The sequence below is a fragment of the Limulus polyphemus genome, unplaced genomic scaffold (assembly GCF_000517525.1).
Source record: "Limulus polyphemus unplaced genomic scaffold, Limulus_polyphemus-2.1.2 Scaffold2446, whole genome shotgun sequence".
NCBI classification, from domain to species: domain Eukaryota; kingdom Metazoa; phylum Arthropoda; class Merostomata; order Xiphosura; family Limulidae; genus Limulus; species Limulus polyphemus.
The window spans coordinates 40,925-50,638 of record NW_013668056.1 but is presented as its reverse complement, the minus strand read 5'-3'; the positions used below and the strand labels follow the sequence as shown (position 1 = coordinate 50,638).

At 32.8% G+C, this 9,714-nt stretch overlaps 1 long non-coding RNA gene across 1 annotated transcript in view; it reads left to right on the top strand.

The window, feature by feature from the left end:
- LOC111087662 overlaps positions 1-4,895 on the top strand; it is a 10,237-nt gene extending 5,342 nt beyond the window's left edge. Inside the window, exon 3 of the long non-coding RNA XR_002612322.1 lies at positions 3,333-4,895. This is a non-coding gene — a long non-coding RNA (uncharacterized LOC111087662). The remainder of the gene's footprint in view (positions 1-3,332) is intronic.
- Positions 4,896-9,714: the final 4,819 nt, after the last annotated feature.

The following is a 9,714-nucleotide window of genomic DNA, read 5'->3' as shown; positions in this document are numbered from 1 at the left end:
TGTCCTTTATATCATTACTGCAGTTGATATCAAGTACAAACATAACTACACCTGTCCTTTATATCATTACTGCAGTTGATATCAAGTACAAACATAACTACACCTGTCCTTTATATCATTACTGCAGTTGATATCAAGTACAAACATAACTCACCTGTCCTTTAGATTATTACTGCAGTTGATATTAAGTACAATAATAACTGCGTCTGGCCTTTATATCATTACTGCAGTTGATATCAAGTACAAACATAACTGCACCTGTCCTTTATATCATTACTGCAGTTGGTACTAAGTACAAACATAACTGCACTTGTCCTTTATATCATTACTGCAGTTGATATTAAGTACAAATATAACTACACCTGTCCTTTATATCATTACTGCAGTTGATATCAAGTACAAACATAACTACACCTGTCCTTTATATCATTACTGCAGTTGATATCAAGTACAAACATAATTACACCTGTCCTTTATATCATTACTGCAGTTGATATTAAGTACAATAATAACTGCGTCTGTCCTTTATATCATTACTGCAGTTGATATCAAGTACAAACATAACTGTACCTGTCCTTTATATCATTACTGCAGTTGGTATTAAGTACAAACATAACTGTACCTGTCTTTTATATCATTACTGCAGTTGGTATTAAGTACAAACATAACTGCACCTGTCCTTTATATCATTACTGCAGTTGATATCAAGTAGAAACATAACTACATCTGTCCTTTATATCATTACTGCAGTTGGTATTATAAAATTGTTAAAATGAAACTACCAAACTTACGTCATCTGATGTTCAAAAAATCACAGGATTTTTCTATAGCACCCCCTCAGAACAATTTGTAACACGAGTTTCGGTTTTGTAAAAATAAATAAATTCTAGAGGACAGAAAGCTACAAAAAACAGACTGTTATTGATAACATCAAATATTTGTTGTATTTTGGTTTCCCATGATGAAGTTTTTAATAAAGACTGCCTACAAAATCTTTAAAATTATTTTTCTTATATAATTTTAACCGATTTTTTTACATAGATTTTTTGTTTTATTTACAGGGCTAACTAATGGTAACTATTGTGATAAGCTACTTTTGTTGACGTTGCTGTTAAAACAATTCACGGTAGAATCTTTATAAATCTCAAAACGGAAATATAAATAAGTATTAAAAAACGCTTAAGGTTGCACAATACCTTAACTTTAAAAATGGTAGATCAGAGTTTACCGACACTCCATCATTCTCTATCAAGACTGTTGTGAAACTGGTGTAAATCCTTCTTTTCCATTTCGTATTCACACATGATTTTTTGTGTCACATGAGAAACATTAAACAGGTGATTATTGACAACGTTGGAACAGAAATATTACGTGTTTCTTCTGTCAACCAGTTCGTGCTTATATTATTTACGATTGAGATAGAAGGAAAACTGCGTCTTTATATCTATTATAAATATAAGTGTTCCTCACGTAACGACCTAACTGAATCTTCTTGTCTTTCACCACCATAAAAACATCATTTAGTCAAGGACTTCTATTCTACCTTTGCTAACATTATGAGACTAACCTGACCGTAAACCTCATTCCGATAAATAATGTTCGTTTTCAAGGTCCATAAATGACAGTACTAAGGGCCTTCAAAGAGAAAAAATATGGTATACGATACGGGAATAATGTAAGGTAAATATTGCATCTCAAAAGACTCACGTCTTCATAAGATTTTGACGAATGTCACATCATTCCCTGGCGTCATGCATTCGAACTTAACGCTCCATGCGACCAAGAGTGTTTACGAGTGTTGCTATAGCTACCAATAACAGTCTTCGCCTCAAGGAACCAACAACGCAGTGGTTTTTAATCCATGACCGTATAGTCGTTAGTCCTGAATTCGTTAGTTTCGAATCTTTTCACAAGAAACATAATTTTAAAACCACAAGGCTACAGACGTCAATTCGAGCCTATCAAAATTTTGCTCGCGCTACCTATTACAAAATACTAAATATATTATTACAACCTGTTTGATGTTTCAATAGTTAAATGCAATTTCAATGTTATTAAAAATCGCACTCATGATACTCTTCGTTTTTTACTTTCTTCAGTGACATAAGTTGCTGGGGGTTTTATTTCACAACCAAAATGGTTATTTAAACTTTATATGATATTTTAGGGGGAAAAAAACCAGGTCAGAGACCTCAAGGTTCAGACATAACAATCCCTGGGAGAGGGAACAAGTCAGTATGTGGTACACAGAATAACCAATCAGAGACTTCAAAGTTTAGACAGAGCAGCCCCTTATTTAGAACTTCTAACGACAACATGTCAGCAGCCCCAGCCGCCTTCACGGATACTGTTAATCTTAAAGTGTAATCAACTGTCACTCCGTGCTCACCGATGAAAGTACAGAGCGTGTTCAGAAGAATATCGCGGACACGAACTTTTTAAATTTTTAGAATCGATGGGTGGTACTTACATTCTTAAAGTATACCTGTGAGAAAGTTCCATTCGCAAAATCTCTGGACAAGGCATACATTACTATAGAATCTTCGTGTATGGTCTACATTACCTCAGAATATCTGGCCATTAGTCTATCTTACTTCACAATAGAAAGTGCTAATCTTAAGTTTTATTGTGTACTTGTAAGAAGTCATGTTCTTCAGTTTGTCTGACTGGTTATAATGTCTTGTGTACTTGCATGAGGTTATGCTTTTCACACTGTTTGTGGGAAAGTTATAATGTCAGAATGTAAGTCATATTTTTTGTCGGTTTGACAAAAGTTAGGCTTTACAGAATCAGGACAAAGGTTCATCCCCCCCCCCTCAAAAAATCAGACAGGGGTTAAAATCTCAAGATAATTACGAAAATTATTTTGAAAAGAGTTTCTGGACGAGACATAAGTTACCAAAGAATCTGAGGGGATCGTCCGAGAGGGTAAAACTTCAACAGCTTGTGGGCAGAACGTTGTTAAAAGGAAGGTAGCTTTATTCACAGAACGTGTTGATCAATTCGTTTCACAATCACCAAGAGTGTGACACTTTTATTTTACCGACTGTCTTTTTTGGCATCGAAAAGAAAATCATCCTTTTGAGTATATTCTCTCCTTATTAACTCACTTTATGTCATTACATTATCGATCAGTTTTTTGTAACATGTATTCTATAATGACTTATTATGATCAGTTTCTCCAGAAATGTTAGTAAATTGCACTTTTCTCTTTAATGTTAGTTACTCTGTTTAACAACATTGATTACAGTGTGTAAAATATATATTCTATTATTCTTAATTTGTTGTTATTATGTACTTATTATAAAGATTATTTAACGTTTCTGTCTTAGTGTATCAATGAAGACTACCTTATATTCCAATAAAATGGCCAAACCTCGTGAGATACATTTAAGATTACAAAAGAAATTAAAGAGATCATAATTCGCGAGCGAATGCAACATGTCTCCGACACGCAATCCCAACATGGTAAATTTTGACACCAGAAAAATCGTGAAAAACGCAGAAAAATCGAAAACTGTCTATATCGCTGCTTGTGACCTGCAAGAAGGTTTCTTTGTATCAAATCCAATGTAAGTTGATTGACATACACATGTAAGTTGGTTGGCATACACATGTAAGTTGATTGACATACACATGTAATGGTTGACATAAACACCAATAATTCACATGTAAGTTGGTTGACATACACATCAATAATTCACATGTACGTTGGTTGACATACATGTAATGGTTGACATACACATCAATAATTCACAGGTAAGTTGGTTGACATACACATCAATAGTTCACGAAAACCCAGATTGTGCTTTCCACGCTGAAAAATTTCAGAACTGTCTATATTTCTATTTGGGACCTTAAAGAGTATCATTGTATTAACTTCCACGTAAATTGGTCGAAGTTGAGCAAATCAATATTTTTGAATGTCAATCTGTTGGGGACTGAAAATTTATATTTTTGCCAATTTTCATCTCGATTGGTTTAAATATGACCACACAGGAGCCCATTATATATATTATTTGGGTTGTTTGACTTTTCATCCCATAAAATCCTTAAATAGGGCTAAATCAAAAAAAGAAAAACGTTTAATAGATGTATTGGATCAAGTTATAATCCTATCAAATTTCAAGTCAATCCGCCGAGAAATGAAAGAATGACGGTTGATTGAAAAGTGTTTGAAATAACAAGAAAGAAAGATAAAAAACAATATAAAAACAGTCGAAGCCGGTTAAATCGGACAGATTACAACCAGACAGTACTGAAACACAGGGAAATTAAACGGAACAATTTAGCACGTTGTTTCATGGCTCAGGACAATGCATCTATTAAATAAAGAATTATATATCATTATTACATCACGATACATTAAAGAACATGAAGAAATTAAACTGTTCGTTAGACAAAGAAAGTCAAAAAGAAAAGCATTAACAAAAAATGTATTTGTAAAATAAGTACAGATCTCAATTACACGACTAACTTTTCCATTCAGGATTCTCCATACAGAAGAGCAGAATATGTACAACAAAATGTATGTTATTAGATGTGGTTTATATTATTACAGGTGTTTGACAGCCAATATCTTCTAGTGTAAAAGTATGTTATTTAAAGTGGACATCTTCTGGTGTTAAAACATGTTATTAGACATATTGTACAGTCAATATTTTCTGGTATAAAAGTATGTTATTAGAGGTGGTTTACAGTCGATATCTTTTAGTGTAAAAGTATGTTATTACATGTGGTTCCAGTCGATATCTTTTAGTGTAAAAAGTGTGTTATTAAACGTACTATACAGTTGATATCGTCTGGTTTAAAAGTATGTTATTAGAGGTGGTTTACAGTCGATATGATGTGGTGTAAATTATGTTATTAGACGTGTTTGTTTGTTTTGAATTTCGCGGACAGCTACACGAGGGCTATCTGCTCTAGCCGTCCCAAATTAGGCAGTGTAAGACTAGAGGGAAGGCAGCTAGTCATCACCACCTACCGCCAACTCTTGGGCTACTCTTTTACCAACGAATAGTGGAATTGTTCGTCACATTATAACGCCCCCACGGCTGAAAGGGCGAGCATGTTTGGTGGAACGGGGATTCAAACCCGCGACTCGCAAAGGGCGAGTCGAGCTTCGTAACCACCTGGACATGCCGGGCCTATTAGACGTGCCTTCTGGTGTAAAATTATGCTGTTAGAAGTGGTTTACAGTTTATATTTTCTGGTGTAAAAGTGTGTTATTAGAGGTAGTTTACGGTCGATATCTTCTGGTGTAAAATATGTTATTAGATGTGTTTTATAGTCGATATCATGTGGTGTAAATTATTTTAGATGTGTGTTTTACAGTCGATATCATGTGGTGTAAATTATATTAGATGTGTGTTTTACAGTCGATATCATGTGGTGTAAATTATATTAGATGTGTTTTACAGTCGATATCTTCTGTTATAAAATATGTTATTAGAAGTGGTCTACAGTCTATATCTTCTGATGTAAAATATGTTATGTGTTTTACAGTCGATATCTTCTGTTATAAAATATGTTATAACATGTGTTTTACAGTCGATATCATGTGGTGTAAATTATATTAGATGTGTTTTACAGTCGATATCTTCTGTTATAAAGTATGTTATTAGATGTGGTCTACAGTCGATATCTTCTGTTATAAAATATGTTATTAGAGGTGGTCTACAATCTATATCTTCTGGTGTAAAATATGTTATGTGTTTTACAGTCGATATCTTCTGTTATAAAATATGTTATTAGAGGTGGTCTACAGTCTATATCTTCTGGTGTAAAAGTATGTTTAGAGATGTGTCTTATGATCGATATAATTATCAGTAAGTATTGTTGCACACCACATCTTTTTTATGTTTTTTTTTGTTGTTGTTGAATGTTGCAAGTAATATCTCTTGATATTAAAAATACTCCTTACTAAGGTAGTTTATTGTTTCTTAACACTTATCACTATTGTTGATTAGTAATCACTACTCTAGTAAGTAAACCAATTACGTGTTTTACCCTATTTCTACTGTATTTACTTACAACTTCTTTCTACTATCAATAACGGGAACTGAAAGATACAAACTACTTGCACGTGGCACCTCCCTCGGCAGAAGTGGACGCGGTCGAACGTCGGTAAGCGTTGTATTCGTTACATCGTCTAGACGGCGGTTGTGAAAACCCGGGGGGATTTCTCAGCGAACAGAGGAGCGGTATTGAAGACTGCTCCTTGCAATCATTCACTTTATCTACCTTACCTGTATTACTTTCTTTCTATGTGCCTACAATCTCTATTTCTGTCTTTCTATTTATTTCTCTCTCTTCTATTCTATACGTCTCTCAGTTTATCTGTCTGGCTACGGATAGTTTATCTTATCCTTCTTTCTGATCGACTCACTCAGTATTGGAACAAAGAAAATTTTTCGTCATACGTGGCTTAATGTGCAAGTTATTTTGATCCTGTGCACTGCTGCAATTCCGGTATACGAATGTAATCATTAGAAAATATTCGCGAAGAAATATAACTACAACCAACAACAGTTTACTCTTACTCTGCTATCTACTGTAATTCTATCAGTCTCACTTTCTGATATTTTCCTAAGTGATTCAGGCTTAACCCACATATTGTATATTGGTATTATCTGTATGTCTTAATATAAACAGATCTTTAGAAAAGTATTTGAATGTAAAATTTGAAAATACGGAAAATAACACTATTCTATTTTTTCTAGGTGTAATAGCAACTGCTATTCTACCTTTTCTGGATGTAATTAATACCCACCTATATTCTACTTTTATGGATAGCAAGTGATATTTACATTTCTGGGGTGTTATAGCAACTGATATTCTACTTTTTCTAGGTGTAATAGCAACTGATATTCTACTTGTTCGACTTTTCTGGATGTAATAGCAACTGACATTCTACTTTTTCAAGGTGTAATAGCAAGTGATATTTACATTTTTGGGGTGTAATAGCAACTGACATTCTACTTTTTCTGGATGTAATACCCACCTATATTCTACTTTTATGGATAGCAAGTGATATTTACATTTCTGGGGTGTAATAGCAACTGATATTCTACTTATTTTGGGGTGTAATAGCAACTGATATTCTACTTATTTTGGGGTGTAATAGCAGCTGATATTCTACTTATTTTGGGGTGTAATTGCAGCTGATATTCTACTTATTTTTGGGTGTAATAGCAACTGATATTCTACTTATTTTGGGGTGTAATAACAGCCGATATTTTACTTATTTTGGGGTGTAATAGCATCTAATATTCTACTTTTCTTAAAGTGAGGTTTTAAGTGAACCAAATGTTTGAAAATGCCTAATTTAATGACACTGACAGTTAACATATAATTACATGCATCTGCAAAGTTACACGTTCAAACGGCAGAAGTAGCAAATCTGATAAACTAGAAATTGTTTCTGTGGTCGTTTTATTGACAATCTGCAACATTTACAAAACAAGGTGAGGATTAAGGTGAACTTTTTGATACTTCAAGATACACAGTGGTGTTTAAGATGCACAATTCCCATAGTTCAAGGCAGAGTGTGAGGATTAAGGTAGAATATTCTAATATTTCAACATAGACAGTGAGTATTAAGGTGTGCTAGTGTTAGGTGAGCATTGAGGTGCAGTTTTCTCATTGTTTAAAGGGCAGAAGGTGAGGATTAAGGTTTAATATTCCTATGTTTCGAGGTAAACTGTGCAGTGTTCATATTCTGAGAAGGACAAATTCACCAGTCCACAGTTTGGTTGTTCGAATCAGACATGTCTGTACACTAATCCTTTGTTATCCCTAATTCTTGCACTTAATAAATGCACATTTTACAACGTAACCTGTCGCATGTTCTTAAAACACACAAACAATGGGGAATTTTTTTTAAATTTAAGTTGTTGAGTATATTATTGTATTTCGAATTAATTATATTAACTTTCGAAAAGTAGAAGAATACAGTGTGCCAAGATATTTTTCTTCATTCTACTTTAATCCCATCTAGTTCTGGGATCAGCCACTCGGGTATTTTGTATTTAGCCAAGAATGTTTGCCCTCTGGTGGCTGACCCTAACAGTAATTGTACAATATATATAAAGTAGTAGTTACTCTAGCACTAGATTAAGAAAAATGGTTTCTGTAGAATTATAAGACAAAAATAATTGTAACAGTACAACCCAAAAAAAATGATTATTGAAACAATACAATACAGAGAACAGATTATTATAACCGTATAATATAAAAAATACTGAAGCAGTGCAATATAAAAACACATTTATTTTTACTATACGTTATAGAGATATTATTATTGTAACATAAAATAGAAAGTAAATGACTGTAATCGTACATGATATAGAGCAGCTTAGTGTAATAGTACAGTACAAAGGAGTAATTATTGTAAGAATACAATACAAAGAACAGATTATTATAACCATATAATATAGAGAAATTAGTATTGTACCACAATGTTGTAAATATATTCTTGCAACAGTACAGTAGAAAGAAGTGAATATTTTAACCGAACAATATAGAGAAATTATTGTTGTTAGAGTACAACATAAAGAAATTGTTACTCTTGTAACTATACAATATACAGAACAGCCTACTGTAATCGTAAATTATAGAAAACATATTATTGTAACCGTACAATTTAGAAAAAAGTTTACTGTAATATACTGTAAACAAGTGAAATGATTTTGACAACTACAATTTTAAATTTGGAACAGAATTTACAAGACACTGGGTGAGAATATTTTCAAATTTGTTCTAGCTTGAAGTTACAAAACTGGCTATCTGAGTTCTGTCCATCGCAGGGAATCAAACCCCGGATTTTAGCGTTTGAAGTACGTAAAATTAACGCTGATCCACCAGGAGACTACTATAATTGTAGCTGTTATCCTTAAAATGTAAACATATTTTGGATTTTCCAGCTTTGTGACAGATTTAAGAGTAAAGCTCCATTTTCAGAAGAATCAAAATGATAAAAGGAATTTTATCCTGAATTATAGGAATTTTGTGTAGAGTTCCAGTTTAGCTCTTGAGTTATGCAGCAGGATCAAGACATCAATAGGAGAGCTTATTCAATCAAAACTCATAATAAGTTTATAGTTCTTTTTTGTAATTTAAGCTAATGTTTTCAACTGGAACAAGTGTAGCTATTTTTAAGTTAATGTTTTCAACTAGAACAAGTGTAGCTATTTTTAAGCTAATGTTTTCAACTAGAACAAGTGTAGCTATTTTTAAGCTCATTTTTTCAACTAGAACAAATGTAGCTATTTTTAAGTTAATGTTTTCAACTAGAACAAGTATAACTATTTTTAAGCTAATGTTTTCAGCTACAACAAGTGTAGCTATTTCTAAGCTAATGTTTTCAACTGGAACAAGTGTAGCTATTTTTAAGCTAATGTTTCAACTGGAACAAGTTTAGCTATTTTTAAGCTAATGTTTTCAACTGGAACAAGTTTAGCTATTTTTAAGCTAATGTTTTCAACTAGAACAAGTGTAGCTATTTTTAAGCTAATGTTTTCAGCTAGAACAAGTGTAGCTATTTTTAAGCTAATGTTTTCAACTAGAACAAGTGTAGCTATTTTTAAGATAATGTTTTCAACTGGAACAAGTGTAGCTATTTTTAAGCTAATGTTTTCAACTGGAACAAGTGTAGCTATTTTTAAGCTAATGTTTCAACTGGAACAAATGTAGCTATTTTAAAGCTAATGTTTT